The sequence below is a fragment of the Natrix helvetica genome, assembly GCF_964273705.1.
Source record: "Natrix helvetica genome assembly, chromosome: 1".
NCBI lineage: Eukaryota > Metazoa > Chordata > Lepidosauria > Squamata > Natricidae > Natrix > Natrix helvetica.
Window position 1 is genome coordinate 33698517 of NC_138548.1, and position 18455 is coordinate 33716971.

At 40.0% G+C, this 18455-nt stretch overlaps 1 protein-coding gene across 1 annotated transcript in view; it reads right to left on the reverse strand.

The window, feature by feature from the left end:
- The window catches only part of KCNH5 (potassium voltage-gated channel subfamily H member 5), a 253979-nt gene that overhangs the window by 203928 nt on the left and 31596 nt on the right, over nt 1-18455 (reverse strand). The window lies entirely within an intron of this gene.

Genomic DNA, 18455 nt, shown 5'->3' on the forward strand with positions numbered 1-18455 from the left:
GAGAAAAAGAATTGATTTCTGATTTATGGGTTTGAATATTAAAAAGGGTAGCTTACAGAAGAAGAAAATTATAATGTATCCTTAGAGAAGGTAAAATACAAATGCATTTATAACTACTGGAAAAGAAATTGAAAGCCACTTCTTTATAAAGTTTTCTTTCCTTTTCCTTTCAACCTTTCCTCTTTTTTTCTATTTTCTTTCTTGGTTACTAATTTTCAACTTTCTTTTCTTATATTTTTATTGTTTTTAATCTGGTTGAAAACATATTTAAATATATATCTAATATATGGTCTAATTAACAGTATACATCTTTGTTAAGGGATTCAAATTAGTTTAATTAAGTAAACCAACCGATCCACCCAATAAAAATTAGATACGGTTGAAGGATGTTCTGTTCTCCACACTCGAAACACTACACTAAGTGGTCTTCCTCTGTTCAACTGCTATTGAATAGTAGCAGCTGCTAGCCCCAAGGGCTTCCATCTCAGTGGTAGAAAGCTGTTGGCATGGTTAATATGTTCAAGCAGAAAGAAACATTCCCTCGTTTAACATTTTAGCTGCTCAAATTCGTTGTTCCAGACCTTTTTCAGGAAGATGCTCAGGAGGTGGCATCAACTTGACCTCGTTTTGACAAGCAGATGCAGAAGCATGGACTCACCCTAGCCTTGAAGGGAAAAAATCTCTCTCCCCCTCTTTCTCCCCTCTTTCTTCCATCAGAAGCCAATTGTGCTCATTTATGCACTCTTTCGAATCAATGAGCCATTCTGGAATTCATTTCTTGTGCAGTGGTTTGGCAGGACATAGAGGGAAAGGTTATATTCCCAGCCTTTCTTGTTCATTTAGGCTAATGAAAGTAAAATATTGTGCATGACAAAATTTGATAAAGCAATCTTGCTATTATGTCATCCTGAGTCCCAGACTTTACCATAGAATGGACAACCTGGAACTGCGCCGCCTACGGTCTGACCTAAGCATAGTACACAAAATTGTCTGCTACAGCATCCTACCTGTCAACGACTACTTCAGCTTCAACCTCAATAATAGTTGGGCAAACAATAGATACAAAGTCAAGGTAAACCGCTCCAAACTTGATTGCAGAAAATATGACTTCAGCAACAGAGTGGTCAGTGCCTGGAATGCTCTACCTGACTCCATTGTTACATCCTCAAACTCCCACAGCTTCAACCTCAAGCTATCTACCGTGGACCTCACCCCATCCCTAGGAGGTCCGTAAAGAGGGTGTGCATAAGCGCACCAGTGTGCCTACTGTCTCTGTGCCACTGTCCCCATTTATTTGTATTCATGTCCTTTGTTCATGTCCATGTTTATACTTATACCTGTTATCTTGTACATGTATGACAAACTAAATAAATAAAAATAAAATAAAACAAAACAAAACAAAACAAAACAAAATAATAATAATAAATAAATAAATAGATAGATGATAGATAGATAGATAGATAGATAGATAGATAGATAGATAGATAGATAGATAGATAGATGATAGATGATAGATAGATAGATAGATAGATAGATAGATAGATAGATGATAGATGATAGATAGATAGATAGATAGATAGATGATAGATAGATAGATAGATAGATAGATAGATAGATGATAGATGATAGATAGATAGATAGATAGATAGATAGATAGATAGATAGATAGATAGATAGATAGATAGATAGATAGATGATAGATGATAGATAGATAGATAGATAGATAGATAGATAGATAGATAGATAGATAGATAGATAGATAGATAGATAGATAGATAGATGATAGAATCATAAGGTTGGAAGAGGCCTGGATGTTCTCATAGTTCAACCATACCATCCAGAATGTACCATCCAGGGCAAATGGCAACCCAACTTTTGCATGAAAACCTCCAGTGAGATAGCAACTATCACTCAAGAAGGCAGGCTGTTCCATTACCCTCAGGAGCTATGGAGAAGATAAGGTTTCTTCTCTGAATATCCTGTTTATGAAGTATGAGCAAAAAGTTTGAACAGCTTTAACCCAGCACAAAGAAAACCAGCCTGGTTTCCTTTTATTTACTTTAGTGCTTCAGGAACCATCTATTATTTTCTGATGAATCAGACAGCCCTGAAATTATATCCTTTTTTCTAAGCAATAACCTCAGGCCTTCTGATCAGAAAAATTGTCAGATGGCCTGATAATATCAAGGCAGTAAAGTTAATCCGTTAAAAGACAAAAAAGCAACAGCAACCCAAGAATGATTTCACTATTTTGAATTTCCCTCATACTCCTATTTATTGAATTACATGCTATAACAGAGAACAAATTCTGGGCTCAGTTGTTTTTTTCTCAACACTGATTTTTCACATACTTTATTATATTTCACATATATTATATCCAAATATTCCAAAATGGAATGCCTTTTCAATGACAGTGCATGCACAGTTTATGGATGCAAATGGGAATCAGGAAAATAAGGAATCTGTTGAGGAAAAAATAAAGCTGCTATATACTCACGTTTAACTGAAACAAAATATTGTGAACTTTTATAAATTATTTTCCTTCTTCCAAAGTAATGTTAATCCTTCACATTGACAGCTATCCAAAGGAAATTAGGATGGAAAGAAGCTTCGGGAAAGGGTATTTCTAAGTTACACCTGTATCCACGAAAAGATCAATGGGCATAGATCTACCACATACAGGGTCCACACTTTTGGAATATCCCAATTGTGTTATAAAGGATAATACAGTACATGGGGAAGAAATAATTCACCTCCTGGTCTGTGTGATATGAAATCTTCAAAGTAGCACGAACTCCAGTTAAGTTAAGCAAAATAAACATTACTTGTATTTATCCAGGATTGGTAAGTGAGTTTAGACTATTTTGAGAATGTTCATTCTATGGGTTCCAGGAACTGAAATCACATTGAATTAAATTATATTCCCTTTAAAATTATGGTAGTTTCAAAATAGTAGATATAAACAAATATGAAAAAGCATTGAATCATATATGGCAATATTTTTTTCAAACAAAAACAAAAATCCAGAATTTCTGGTATTCTAAACAAAGTAAGATGTACAATGGAAAAAGTAAATTTCAAGAGCTTTAGAAAAGTATTTACCATGAGAATATTTGTTTCAAATGTTCAGTCTGATGGCGAATTGAATTGTCACTTTTCCCAAATTAATCCAATGATGTAAAATGAATCAAATCAGTTTGGCTGTTGAGTGTGATGAACTGAAGCAATGTTGAATTGAACTGAAGATTTCTGATCACCACTAGAAAAACTATTTGTTTTTTCTCAAAGATGTTCAGAAGCCCAGGACAGACTGTGGCATTTGCTTTTGGTAAGCTTCAGCACAAGCCTTTTGATTAAGTCTCAAAACAAGCCAATCATAAAAAGCCCTTGTAGTAACTGTAGTAACTGTGAGAGGGATCTTGGAGTCCTAGTGGACAACCACTGAAATATGAGCCAGCAGTGTGCAGCAGCTGCCAAAAAGCCAACACAGTTCTAGGCTACATAAACAGAGGGATAGAATCAAGATCATGTGAAGTGTTAATACCACTTTATAATGCCTTAGTAAGGCCACACTTGGAATACTGCATTCAGTTTTGGTCACCACGATGTAGAAAAGATGTGGAGACTCTAGAAAGAGTGCAGAGAAGAGCAACAAAGATGATTAGGGGACTGGAGGCTAAAACATATGAGGATCGGTTGCAGGAACTGGGAGACAATGATAGCAGTGTTCCAATATCTCAGGGGTTGCCACAAAGAAGGGGGAGTCAAACTATTCTCCAAAGCACCTGAGGGCAGAACAAGAAGTAATGGGTCAAAACTAATCAAGGAGAGAAGCAACTTAGAACTGAGAAGAAATTTCCTGACAGTTAGAACAATTAATCAGTAGAACAGCTTGCCTCCAGAAGTTGTGAATGCCTCAACACTGGAAGTCTTTAAGAAGATGTTGGATAGCCATTTGTCTGAAACGTTATAGGGTTTCCTGCCTAGGCAGGGGGTTGGACTAGAAGACCTCCAAGGTCCCTTCCAACTCTGCTATTGTATTTTATTCTTTGTAGCAAAGTCATGCATCAGACCATGCATCTTGTCATTATACATAGTGATAGACTATTCTTGACTGTACACCATATGTCTCATTCTGACTGCATCTATCCCTTTGGCCTTCCGATCTTCCTCTAATCTGGAACAATTACAACAAGACCAATGCCTGACATTGGACCTCCCATGTTTATATAGAAATAGTAGTATGGGTAGGAAGAAAAGGTGTCCAAATTGAGCCAGACCTGTAGTCTGACAAATTAAATGTTGAATTTTCTCAGTCTATATTTTCTCACTCCAGAACTCCTTGGGCAGCGATGGAGAACCTTTTTAGTAGTGTACAGGTGTGCCATATCCATAATGCAATGCGTGACCCCCCAGTGCACATGCGCGCACTACAGGTGCGACCCCCCATTTTTTGCATGTTTTTTGGCCCTCCCCAGGCTCCAAAGGCTTTATAGGAGCCTGGGAAGGGCAAAAACAGTCTTCCCTGCCCCCCCGGAAGCCCTCCGGAGGCTTGAGGGACCTTCGGGATGCTTCCCTGAAGCCTCCGGAGCAGTCAAAATGAACCTCCAAGGAAACCGGAAGTCACTTCCGGTTTGCTCGGAGGGTCGTTTTGAGCGCTCTGAACGCTTGAGGGACCTTCAGGATGCTTCCCTGAGGCCTCCGGAGCAGTCAAAACAAACCTCTGAGCAAACCGAAAGTGACTTCCGGTTTGCTTAGAGGCTCGTTTTGAGCGCTACGAAGGCTTGAGGGACCTTCAGGACGCTTCCCTGAAGCCTCCGGAGCAGTCAAAACGACCCTCCGAGCAAACCGGAAGTCCATTTCCGAACTTCTGGTTTCCCCATAGGGCTGGTTTTTTGCACTCCGGAGGCTTCAGGGAAGCTCATGAAGCCTCCGGGGAGCCTCCAGGGGGCGGGGGATGCTCTTTTCGCCCTCCCTAGGCTCCTATAAAGGCTCTGGAGCCTGGGGAGGGCCTGGGGAGGGTGGAAAATGGCTTTTAAAAAGGGTAAACTCAGCTGGCTAGTGCGCACATGACAAGTGGCTCCGCGTGCCACCTGTGGCATGCATGCCATAGGTTCGCCATCACTGTCCTGGGGTATACTGTGTCCCATCTCCTTGTATTTATTCTCATTGTGTTCCTTTGTGATTTTTAGTTTTATTCTTCTATTATTTTATTTCTGTTTACACGCTTTTCATTTTTCTTCCTTTTTGTTATTGCAAGCCACCTAGATCATCCCTACAACAAGATAGGGAGCAAATAAATTTAACAAAATAAACAAAATAAACCATTTCTTCCTCTTTTGGCTAACAAAAGTATTACAAGGAGGATGGGAAGAGATTAGATAGATCAAAAATTTGAGAAGCAGGTGCACTCTGAATTCAAATTCAGAAACCCCTCTTTTGCAACTGCAAGCTATTATGCACCTCCCCTCTCCCCCCCAACACACACACACAGGCACCATAAGGGTAAACAAACTGCAAATAAGCAAACATTACTCTGAGCTAGAAACCAGTTCTGTATTTGCTTTGGACATTAAACTCTCTCCTTCAGATCAGATTTATGAATCAAACAACCAGCTTTCTAATAATGGATAACATTAAGTGATATCGGATGTGGGGAAATCTGCTCTGAGCCAAAACAGTACGACATTTTTGTACAGAAGAGAAGCAAATTTTGTGGTGTTCATTCTAAGACACTCTAAAACGGAGGTGAAGAGCAACAGATACCCAGATGTTGCTGAAAATCTTTGGCAACCTGACTAGTAGTGGTGGATGAGTTTGAAAGAGTCTCATTTCTCTCTATAATAAACTAAGGTTGCAAGCTCCCTGTCACAAATGGAAGACTGAAGCTGGAACATAACAATTTGCATCAGCTACTATTTTGTAATGCAGAAGACTAGCCCTTCTGTGGCCCAAAGAAACAGATTGAGATAAGTGGGGAATTGAGCCAATGCTTCCAACATCTGGAGCAGTAGCCACCTTATACGTTTCAACATCTCTCTGTTGGGAAGGGTGAACTTCATTTTCTCTCTGTTCTAAGGCAGTGCCTTAAAGATTGCTTTGCTATTTTCAAGGCTGATACAGAAACCAAGTTTCTTCTTATTGCCTTATTATTAGCAGGTTTGCTTTGCCAAAAAGGCAGTCGTGACTTATTCTCTTCTTAATAAAACATTAGCATAGGTCTATTGAGTTGCAATTAACCTCTTTGTCATGGCTTGTCTCATTTTAGAATGAGGAAAATAATGAAAGCATTTAAATCAATGTGTCAGAGTTGCATTTGCAATCATAATTGTTAGCAAAAATGCTTAAGTTAAAAATGGAATACAGGATCTAAAGACTCTGGGAGGGTAATTATATAATTTGCCCATTGATCTCTGTCCATACGAGTGCAAGTGTAAGTGATACCATGGACATGAAATAAGTCATTCTGCTCATCTTCCAATCCATCATGCAACAATTAATAGAAATGTAAACACACCAGTAGGTACACCGATGGAAGTAAAGCATAGTTAGATCAGGCAAGCTTAGATAGGAACAGCTAGAAAGCAGCAATAGCAACAGGAAGAAAACAAGAACAATAAGGGGGGAAATAATCCAATTTTTTATAGATCTTACAAGAGTTATAAATACATAATATCTGTCCTATTTAATCAAAGCAAGGATTCAGCTCACTTAATGCTCTGTTTCCAAATGTGCGTGTGTGTGTGTGAGTGTGTGTGTGTGAATTCAAGTCAGTTTTTAACTCCTAATACCTGCCAGACAAGTCCCTACAGTTTTCATGGCAAGGTTTTTCAGTATTGGCTTGCCATTTCCTCCTTGTTCTTAAGCCTAAGAGAGAATGACCAGGCCAAGGTCACCCAACTAGCCTTGTAAGTAAGGAGGGACTAGAATTCACAGTCTTCCAGTTTCCAGCATTTAGTATTATACCAATGGTGGGATTCAAATAATTTAACAACCAGTTCTCTAGCTGAATCCCACCACTGTATTATACCAATCTGGTCCTTTGTATCAGCTGTAGGACTTCAGGGAAACTTGCGGGATTGCTTAACCGCATAGGGTGGACTACTCATAATGAAGACAACACACAAGCATTTCCTCGAGGCGAGTGAGCCCAGAGCGTGTTCTGAACCCCTCTTTTATTAAGAGCGTATAAGGAAACAAAAGCATTCTGATCTATCTTTGGTTACATATAGAATATAGCCTAATATGGTTATATTTAGTCTCTACCTGCTTAAGCGGTGTTTTCAATATGAGTATCTTAACGGCTTTAACCACGTGTTTTCCTAGGCTGCTGGTAACTGCCTCAGTCTGGAAAGTCCCTGTTAAGATGGTTTCGATATTGCTTTGCCTTTGCAAGCACAGCTTTCTAAATTGGGTCCTCCCAGTGGGCATCCAGCTCAACCCGCGTTCAATACTCAATTTATTTCAATCCCAAATTCCGTATATGTGTTCCAATCAGGAAAACTGATCTGCACATATACAATGGCGACCTCGTTCCCACAGAAACTATATACTTCACTCCTCTTTTATTGTTCATTCACAGTTGCAGTGTGAATCTCCTGGGACCAGCAAGCCTACCAATAAATCCCTTGATCACTTCCAGATTCTCTGTTCCATCTGATTTTTTTTTTAAATTATTTTTATTTTTAATTAACAAAATAACAATCATATGGTAAGCAGGCCATACATGATTTTAGAAACTGGAACAAGAGAGTGGTTGAAGTTCAGTGCTCTGATCAAAAGTGTGTTCAATTGTCCAGGAAAAAAGAAAAAATAAAGGTCAAAATTTCCAGGAAGCTGGAGGGTTTAACAGGAAGCAACTTCACTAATCTTCCTTCTGATAAATGGATGTTTTGTGTCTGACTACACTCATCATGGGAGAAATTCTGAAAGAGCTATATATTGTTCCAATCATGCTCACTGGTTTGAAACAAGAAAGAAGGGTCAGTATGAGTAGTTTTTATGGAAACCACAGTTGACACTAGACAATTTCTTCTTCTGAAACCATGGCAACCATGACCCCTAGATACAATATTTTTAAATGAAAGTTTGGATTCTTGAAATTCTAACAGGGCTCCATGGAACACCTAAAGAGAAAGGCTGGGGGTTGTGCAGTTTTCAGCCAGGCTCAATTCACCCATGTCTCCTTTGCTTCTGATAATAGTAGAATACTGTACATACTAATTCAGCAGGTGAAGATTTTTTCTAGCATGGAGAGAGTGGAAATCATGACCTAAAGTTTGTGACTGAGATCACCTGAAGCAAAGGAAGAGGTTGAAGGGGGCTTGCCTTTTGCAGAAGAGTGAATCCACATTGCTTTGAAAGAAGAAACAGCACAAATATTTCATTTGGTAGTTTAAATGGGACCAAGACTCACTACTGGAAGAATATGAAACTTTTCCAATGATTGAGCACCTGTCAACAGGCCAAAGGCAAAGTTATTTAGTTTCTCTGCCGAAAGCTAGTTATCAGCATTTGAAGAATAGCAGGGAATACTTCAAACCATCCCTGACATTCTACATGATGGCAGCTCATTAAAATCACAAATTACACATTTTCAAATTATCACCCCATTCCATTATTTAAACAATGCACTATTTTCTGCTAAATGTTTTCAGGATTGACTAATATCCATTAATTAGGTCTGCATATAACATTTTAGCGGAGAAACTAAGAGGTGGCTCCTTCTCTAAGTTAGAAACCTTAAAGAAGCATCATCTAGAGAGAAATGGTGTGTAGCAGAAGACTCAGAGAAATTCAAATCTGTCAGGGGGGAAAGGGAATAAATGGGAATGCAAAACTTGCCCAGTGGGGACTGAGCTTACTTAATGGTTAATATGGTTGAAGAATTTGCAAGGAGGTGAAGAAACAAGAAGGCTTCCTACTCACCTCCTCTTTTTACTTTTGACCCTTATGGAGATAAATTGCTGAATTTAATGGATCCTTAATATGACTGGAAGGAAACCTCTTATTTTACAGTTCTTGGATTTCCCCCCAAGAGCAGGTAAAAAGTGTGAATGCCCCATCCTGATTTCCCCCTTTCATTTCAACATCATCAAGGGATAGACTGAAATTCAATCTACAGTATTCCACTGACACAACTTTCAACACAAGGAAAGTGCCTTTGCGGCTTTCAATTGTGTTAATGAATGCACACTTTTGGTTGCAGAAATACATATAATGAGCAATTAGGGAATTATGAGCAATTAGGGATTAGTGAATCCAGTGATGCACAGGTGTGTGTGAGTTGGCTTTAGTTCACTATTAACGCATCTGGCATTGTTTGCTTCATCTGCAGATTGATTCTATTATAGAGATGTTTCAATATTTCCCTAGCATTATCCTCTTATTTTTAGGCAGGAAAAAAATGAACAAACATTTCTCCAGGGTAAAATATGCAGCACTCATCCTCTGGAGAATATAGTCTGAGAAAATATATATTTATATTACTGTGAAAAGCTGAGTAGTAATTCTGTTATGCTCTTTTTTCCCCCCATTTTATTGGAATTTACAACAAGAGGAACTATTCAAGGTAAGCTCTAATTGAAAAAAAAATAATTTGTAGTTTAAGTCCTATCATTTCATAAACTAATTAATAAATAATTGCTTCTTTCGTGCTGAAAAAAATTATTGTGTTTGTGTATGTTTAATTGTTACTGCAAATTTTCTTTCCACTAACCATACTTTTAAATCTAACTCTACTTTAAAGGTGGTGTTTAAATTAATTTAGAGAATGTAAGGAAGAAATACTAATTATTTTTGCTATAACAAAAAAGTCTAAAGGAGGATATTGTAGGGCTTTTGTATTGTAAAACTTTTGTATTGTGTAGGTGGTATACAACTCTGTCAATAATTGCTAGGGTAGACAAATCATACAGTAATAAATGCTGGAAATTATATTCATTAGAAGAAATATTTTATTATATTTGGTGGACAAGTTAATAAAACCCTCAAAAGGGTTTTATTCATTTCCTGGAAATGAAACTCCAATTCTTCTTATAAGGCAGTGATGCTGAAGCTTTCTGTCCTCGCGTGCCAAAATTGTACGTGTGCGCGATAGCCCCACACCCACAATGCAATGACCCCACCCACCTGCACCTGCGCATTCAACCCCCCCCCCCACACACACACTCACACATATGCATGTGTGACACTCCCCACCCCTGGTGCGGCTTTCCTGAAGCCTCCTGGAGAGCAAAAATGGCCTCCCCCGGACTCCTGAGGCCCTCCAGAGGTCGGAAACACACCCATTTTGGCACCAGGAGACTTCAGGGAGGGCCTCCAGAGGGCCAAGGGAGGCCATCTTATCCCTCCACACACTTCAGGAAAGCCTCCGGAAACTGGGGACGGCAAAAAATGGAACTTCCAGAAGTTCCGTTTTTTGCCTTTCCCAAGGTCCAGAGGCTTTCCTGGGGAGGGTGAAGACGGCCTCCCCCGACCCTCTGCAGGCCCTCCCTGAAGCCAGAAATGGATCATTTCCAAACTTCCGGTTGGCCCGTTGGGCCTGTTTTTCGCCCTCTGCAGGCTCCAGAGGCTTTCCTGAAGCCAGGGGAGGGCCTCCGGAAGACCGAAAATCAGCTGCCTGGCACACGCATGGGCGCCGGAGCTGATGGCTCGCGTGCTGGCAGATATGGCTCCGTGTGCCACCTGTGGCATGCATGCCATAGGTTCGCCCTCACAGTTATAAGGCATTGTTCTGCCTTGGGCGTTGTGTGCTTGCTCGGGGCATGCAGTTAACTCCACACTTAGGAATCTCTTTCAGATCAAGTTTATTATCAGGCATTCTTAATAGCAAAACTTACAGTTCAGTGTTAAGATACTTCTGACTCTCCGTAATCTGTCCCATCAGGTGGTATAAAAAGATGATGATTTCACTCCCATGCTGAGCGGAGATATAAAACACTACTATTCCGGTTCACAAAGGCATTCAAACTGACTGGTTATAAACTTTGCAAAATGTCCCAGTGGCAAAATATCCCAGTGGCCAATCAGAAACACAGATGTGATCACATGTTATGGAACTACATTTCCATAAGGCAGTCTCTGCCTATATTTCCCATGAGGTAGTTTCTTAAAGGACACAGTTCTTAATTCCTACACTAGCTATATACTGCTGGGGCAGCACAGGCATACTTTCAAAACATAATAACATAAAATAATCACATCTTATTAAGATATGTGTTCATGGCCAAGGATAAACTTAGCACAACTTTGGAAGAGATACCTTACCAATGATTAAGTTTGCAGGCTAAAGTCTAGGACAGCGATGGCGAACCTTTTTTGGCTCGTGTGCCTTAAGTGGGGGGAGCGCAGCCATAAGTGTGGGTTTGCTCAGAGGTTCATTTTAAGCATTCCGAAGGCTTCAGGGAAGCCTCCGGATGGTCCCTGAAGCCTTTGGAGTGCTCAAAACGACCCTCCGAGCCAACCGGAAGTCTGTTCCCGAACTTCTGGTTTGCCCATAGGGGTGGTTTTTTATGCTCCGGAGGCTTCACAGAAGCTCATGAAGCCTCCGGAGGGCCTCCGGGGGGGCGGCGGAGGCTCTTTTCGCCCTCCCCAGGCTCCTATAAAGCCTCTGGAGCCTGGGGAGGGCGAAAAATGGCTTTAAAAAAAGGGTGAACTCAGCTGGCCAGTGCACGCATGCGTGCTGGCCAGCTGACAGGGCAGCACCTCGTGTGCCCTGACAAATGGCTCCGTGTGCCACCTGTGGCACGCATGCCACAGGTTCGCCATCACTGGTCTAGGAGATTGTGAGTCCTACCTTAGCCATAAAAGACAGCTACAGGACCTTGGGCCAGTCACTCTCTCTCACCCCAACCCACTTCTTAGTGGTGTTGTGAGAAAAATAGGAAGAGTAAAATATATGAAGCATGTCTGCTTTCTTATTTATAAAAATAATAAGATAAAAAAAAATCTTTACACAGGTCTGCGACTAAAAAGCTGTTTGATTATTTTCATCTAATTTCCTTGTATTTTGGTGTGCTGAAAACAAATAAAATATTGAAAATACTCCTAGACATCATGATTTGCCATGACATGCAAAATTGTCTTCAAATTTATCATTTTTTTTAAAAAAAAAATTATATTATGGGTTTTTAACCAAATTTAAAGTCCAAATTACTATTAATTAATTCACATAAGTGCATTTAAGACATAAAATGCCAAAAAAAAAACCTTAAAGGGTTTGTCCGAGTTATGTAAAAAAAATATAGCACTGTAAATCTGATGGTCAGCAATATATACACATAAGCTAAGCAGGTTTTAAGTCTGTGCTTCTAATGGTAGAAGGGGTTAATCTTTCCTGAAGAATCCAGTGGGAGGGAGACACAAGGCAGGTAGCAACATCTCCGGTCAGTGCAGGGGGCATGGCCAGCACTGTGACGTCTCGTGTACAGACACAGAGCTGCTCTCTCCTGCATGCCACACTTGTGCACGAATCATCATCAGGTTGTTGGTTCTAGGCTGTTCACACTTTTTCATCGCAATTCATGTTAGCTCATCATTCTTCAACCGTTATGTTATGGCTCCGCGAAAATGTATTAATTCGCCAGACAGTTTCTGTTTCATCTGTGGTGAATATACAGTATTGAAGCAACAGCAGAATATTACAGACTTTGTGAAAAAAGTATACTTTGCATACTTTGGACTAAAAATTGGAGATCAAGATAAAGTTTGGGCGCCTCATAAAGTGTGCAAATGGTGTGTTGAGGACCTCCGAAACTGGTTCAAGGGTAAGAAAAAATATTTCCGTTATGGGATTCCTATGGTATGGCGAAAGCAAAAGAACCATTGTGATGACTGTTATTTTTGTTCATGCGATGTGAAAGGGTTTAATTCCAAATGGAAGCATTCCATTTCATACTCCAATCTTCACTCAGCAATTCGTCCCATCCCCCATGGCACAGATGTACCAGGAACCATCCCCCCTGCTACCTTGGAAGAGATAGCTCCGATGAAGGTGAAGTCATACCTGAACCAGATGACAAATCAAGTTCTGACTTTGAAGATGATACAAGACCAAAATTGTTTTCTCAGGAGGAGATGAATGATTTGGTAAGAGACTTGAATCTTCCCAAAGATGCCGCTGAGTTACTCAGATCAAGGCTGAAAAGCAGGAATTTATTGTTGCCAGGAGTGTCATCTTCATGGTTTAGACATTGTGAAAAGGAGTTCGTTCCTTACTTTACCCAGGAAGACAAGTTGGTTTATTGCATCGATGTCGAAGGTCTAATGGGTCAATTTAAAATCCAATATGATTCAGAGCAAGGGCATCTTTTTATAGATTCTTCAAAAAGAAGTCTCAAAGCAGTTTTACTCCACAATGGTTTTTACGTTTCCATACCTGTAGGTCATTCCATACACTTGAAGGAAACCTACGAGAACTTGGAATTGGTTCTTCGTAAACTTAAATATGAAGAGCATGGTTGGCAAGTGTGTAGGGACTTGAAGGTCTTGTGCATGCTGCTCGGGCAAAAGCTGGGTATACCAAATACCCTTGTTTTCTGTGTCTATGGGACAGTCGAGACCGACAAAATCACTGGACCAAGAAGAGTTGGCAGCTGAGGGTGCTAAGAGTCAGTGAAAAAAATGTCCTGTGAAACTTTGGTACCTTCCCATAAAGTTCTTCTATCACCTCTCCACATAAAATTGGGATTCATGAAGCAATTCGTAAAATCACTTCCAAAAGATGGAGAATGCTTCAAATACTTGGTCACCAAGTTTCCATGCCTGTCGGAGGCAAAATTGAAGGAAGGTGTGTTTGTCAGACCAGACATTAGAAGGCTTGTCAATACCATGACGGATCCTCAAAAAGAAGGGTGGATTGCATTTAAAGAAGTCGTACAGAAAATTTTAAGCAATAACAAAGATCCTCACTACAAAAAGATCGTCGGAAGAATGCTGAAAGCATTTCAAGCTTTAGGTTGTCTGATGAGTTTGAAAGTGCATTTCTTCCAGTCCCATCTTGACTACTTTCCTGAAAATTTGAGAGCTGTGAGTGAGGAACAAGGTGAACGATTCCACCAAGACATTAAAGAGATGGAAAGGAGATACCAGGGAAAATGGAGCATTACAATGATGGCAGACTACTGTTGGATGCTTCAGAGAGACATTCCAGATGCTACTCACAAGCGTAAATGCACCAAGAGGAGCCTCACAAGGAAGAAGAATCGAGTTTAGTGTGTGTAGGTGAGCTCATTTCAGTTCAAAAAAGGATTTTCATGAAAATATTGTAATAAAACTTTAATTTTATAAGTCTATTTCCATTTATTTTGAGTATTGCCTTATTTAACATAGTTACCTAAATTGTCAGGAAACGTGATGTCCTATGACAAAATGGAGGTCATTTTCGGATTCAGCGCACCAAAAAACATAAAGATTATGTGGAATAACCAAAACAGCTCTCGGAATTTTTTTTTTTTTTTTTTTTTTTTGCAGACCTGTGAAATCAGACTGAGAAATTAAACTTGGAGCATGCAGTTCCCTAAATAGATAGATGCAGAAATGCAGCTTTTAGGTTGCCTTACCTAAAGATATATTACAGTCAGACTGTAAAATATATGCTTGACATTTGCAGAAGCTGTATGGAACTTTGCCAGGCCTACTGCATTGTCAGGCTCAAGGGACTGAGATGTTTAGATTTTTTACATAGATACATCATTCAGTCAATTACTGAATTATGAAGCTTGCTAATGTTTTAGTGCAGAGGTCTTCAAACCTGGCAACTTTAAGACTTGTGGACTTCAACTTCCAGAATTCCCCAGCCAGCATATCTGGCTGGAGAATTCTGGAAATTGAAGTTTACAAGTCTTAAAGTTGCCAAGTTTGGGGACCCCTGTTTTAATGAATGGAACTACTTTATACCGTGTTAGAGAATTAATTCATTTACAATACAATACAATAGTAGAGTTGGAAGGGACCTTGGAGGTCTTCTAGTCCAACCCCCTGCCTAGGCAGGAAACCCTATACCATTTCAGACAGATGGATATCCCACATCTTCTTAAAGACTTCCAGTGTTGGGGCATTCACAACTTCTGGAGGCAAGCTGTTCCACTGATTAATTGTTCTAACTGTCAGGAAATTTCTCCTCAGTTCTAAGTTGCTTCTCTCCTTGATTAGTTTCCACCCATTGCTTCTTGTTCTACCCTCAGGTGCCTTGGAGAATAGTACAGGTAGTCCTCAACTTTAAACAATTCATTTGGTGACCATTCAAGTTACAACGGCATTGAAAAAAGTGATGTAGAACCATTTTTCACACTTATATCCGTTGCAGTATTCCCATGGTCACATGATCAAAATTCCGATAGTTGACAACTGATTCATGTTTATGGCAGCTGCAGTGTCCTGGGGTCATGTGACCCCCTTTTTGCAACATTTTGAGAAACAAACTGTGGGGAAGCCAGATTCATTTAACAACCGTGTTACTCATTTAACAACTACAGCGATTCACTTGAAAACTCTGGCAAGGAAAGTCGTAAAATGGGGTGAAATTCACTTAACAATAATGCTGTTCACTTAGCAACAGAAATTTCTGGTCCGATTGTGATCACAAGTCAAGGACTACTTGTATTGTTTGTTGCATATGACAACAGCTTTTCAAGAAGTGGCTAAAGTAGTGCTTCCCAATGTGGGGCCCATGCCCCACAGGGGGGCAATTTGATTTTTAGCAGGAGCAATTCAAAAATGAGCTATTAACTGAATTTTTGAAAGCCTGCTAATTGTTCTTATACATTTGTGATGAAACAGCTGTGTTTCATTTACCTATTGTTGTCTTTGTTAAAGTGCATTTCCTAGGACCTGGTCTGAAAAGGATATCCCAGCTGGGGAGGGGGGGAGCAATTGCCAGCCAATCAGATGTTTTCCCACTAAAGATCATGGGAGTAGCAGAGAGTCAGGCCTAGAGCCATCTTTTCTTTTGGATCTTTGGCCTGCCACACTTTCTATGATTCTACTATGCATTTTCTATTGTGGGAAAATGGGAGGGAGGGATTGTAGGAGTGAGATGCTATGTAGTCATAACCAAATTCTTTCTAGAAAGCCAAGGTCATCCTTTGTCTTTGCACCTCTGCCCCTGCCCGGAACTGGATGGGTGGAACTGCCAGTATGGCAGTGGAAGATTGGACCGTGTGATGGACTTGTGGGTGTGGGGGCAAGATCTTGAACTTTCAACTGGGTGGGGAAAACTGGGAAGCTTTCAGATTCGGGTTTTCTCAGATGTGCCAACGTGGCTCTCTTAATAAATTAGAACTTTTTGCAATACTTTGCCTTGGTTTCTGATTTACTTTTGGATGCTATTTGGAACCCTGACACAGAATATCTATCTCTCTCTCTCTCTCTCTCTCTCTCTCTCTCTCTCTCTCTCTCTCTCTCTCTCTCTCTCTCTCTCTCTCTCTCTCTCTCTCTCTCTCTCTCTCTCTCTCTCTCTCTCTCTCTCTCTCTCTCTCTCTCTCTCTCTCTCTCTCCTGTGGGCGTTGCTGCTGGGTGGTTGCAGGGAGAGCTGCTCTGTGGGGAGAGAGAGTGGATGGCTGCTGGGGGAAACCCAGCAGTGAGGATACAGAACCAGGACCCAAGTTCGTTCTTTTATTTTTCACTTTCATGGATGCCACGTTCTTCGGAATCTTGTTTAAACCAAGTTAATGGCCTTTTAGGCTACCTCCGCATGAGTAGGAGTTCACTTTTTGAATAGTAAGAATTATATGTCATGGGGGGGGCATCAGGGGTGGGTTTCAGCTTCTTCTACTGCCAGTTTGCTCAGTGACGTGCTTTGGGTGTGTGTGGCATTGTATGCATGCATGCATGCTTGATGTGCACTACATGCGAATGCGCAGTAGGTAAAAAAATGCATCTGCGCATGCACAGAAGCAAAAGACAAGATGGTGGCGCCTATGGCGCCACCAATAGAACTGGTTCAGGGGTGTGGCCAGCTGAGTTACTACCTACTCAGCTGAACCGGGCCAAAAGAGTAGGTACTCACCTCTGGGGGAGCATCAGGATTTTCGAGATGCTTAGGTGGGGCATGGCCAAAAAAAGATTGGGAACCACTGGGTTAAAGGATATTTCAAATTTGAATGTATCAGAAATCCCCCCAAAATATTCAACTTAAAAAGATCAGCATACAAAGCATGTCTTCCTTGGAGCCCTCCTTTATTTATACTGAAATAGTTAGTGAATGCCAAGACTCTTGGTAGAAAATATTTCCATGAACACAATGGACCTCATCAAGACATTCAATCTTAGTTTGTAAAGTGAAATTATTATTATTTCAAGTTTGAAATTTATATAATAATATAATTCAAAAGATTGGATAGGAAGCTTGCTGTATGTCAGCATCAATATTTTAGTTTCACTGAATTTTTCATTGGAACTTATTTTCCCCATGCATAATGAATACAGCCTCATATTTATACACTGTTTATCTACCATGAGATTGTGGTATTAAGGTTATTTATTATGTATAAGTCTGGTGTTGCTGATTTTCTTTTCTTTTCATGTGATAAAATATAGTTTCCTAATTACACACCCCATACATATTTTGAGTTATTTTTTCCACACAAATCTTCCTTCTCCCCAATTCCTATATATTCCCAGTGCACTGTATATAATCCTCTTGTTCATCCCCCCAAGCTATGTTCTGCTGGGAAGTTTCTAAGTATAATAGTATGACAATATTGTTTTCAGGAGACAGAATATGAATTATGCAATTTCCAGAGTGTAACAACTGCCGAAAGAGAGTTTCTTTTGTTAGATATTAGCATTCCATGTACTAGTTCAATTACTTTTTAAGTCTGTCACATACAGGAGTGATCCAAACTTGGTGCCTTCTATAATCATAAGACTTGGTTGTGTTGATCAGGAATTCAGAGTTTTGTGGTCTCAAAACATCTGGAGGTCATTAGGTTGTGTTAAAGCTGTGCCAGGCAATTGTTTTGTCTTAGTATTTTCAATCTACTTTTAACACGGTGGTCCTTTGGAACCTCATGATCTCAGCTGCACAATCTGTGATTCTTCAAGTATAGACTCCAGGGGTTGAGTTTGAAATGTACTCCTTTGTAGACTTATAACCCTTCCCAAGCAAAAAGTTTAAAATTAGCAAGAGGATTGCTGAGAGAGTTAAACCCAGAGGACTGCCGCCTGTCAAAGTAAACCTTCCTAAACTTGATGCTGTCCTTATACATTGACTGAAATTGTTCATCACTTTTTTGCAATGTCAGAGGCTCTACTCTGACATTACTGATTTGTTGAGCTGAATTTAAGTTTAAGCTGAACTCTAGTTCTTATGTCATTTAGCCTGTCCCTGTTGTTGCTTCCCATGTTTGCATTGTACCAACAGAGGGATTATTTTTTAATAAAAAGGTTGCTGAAAAAGGGATGCCAAATAAAGTCTAACATTATTAGAGGAATTCATATTTGAGAATTCTGTG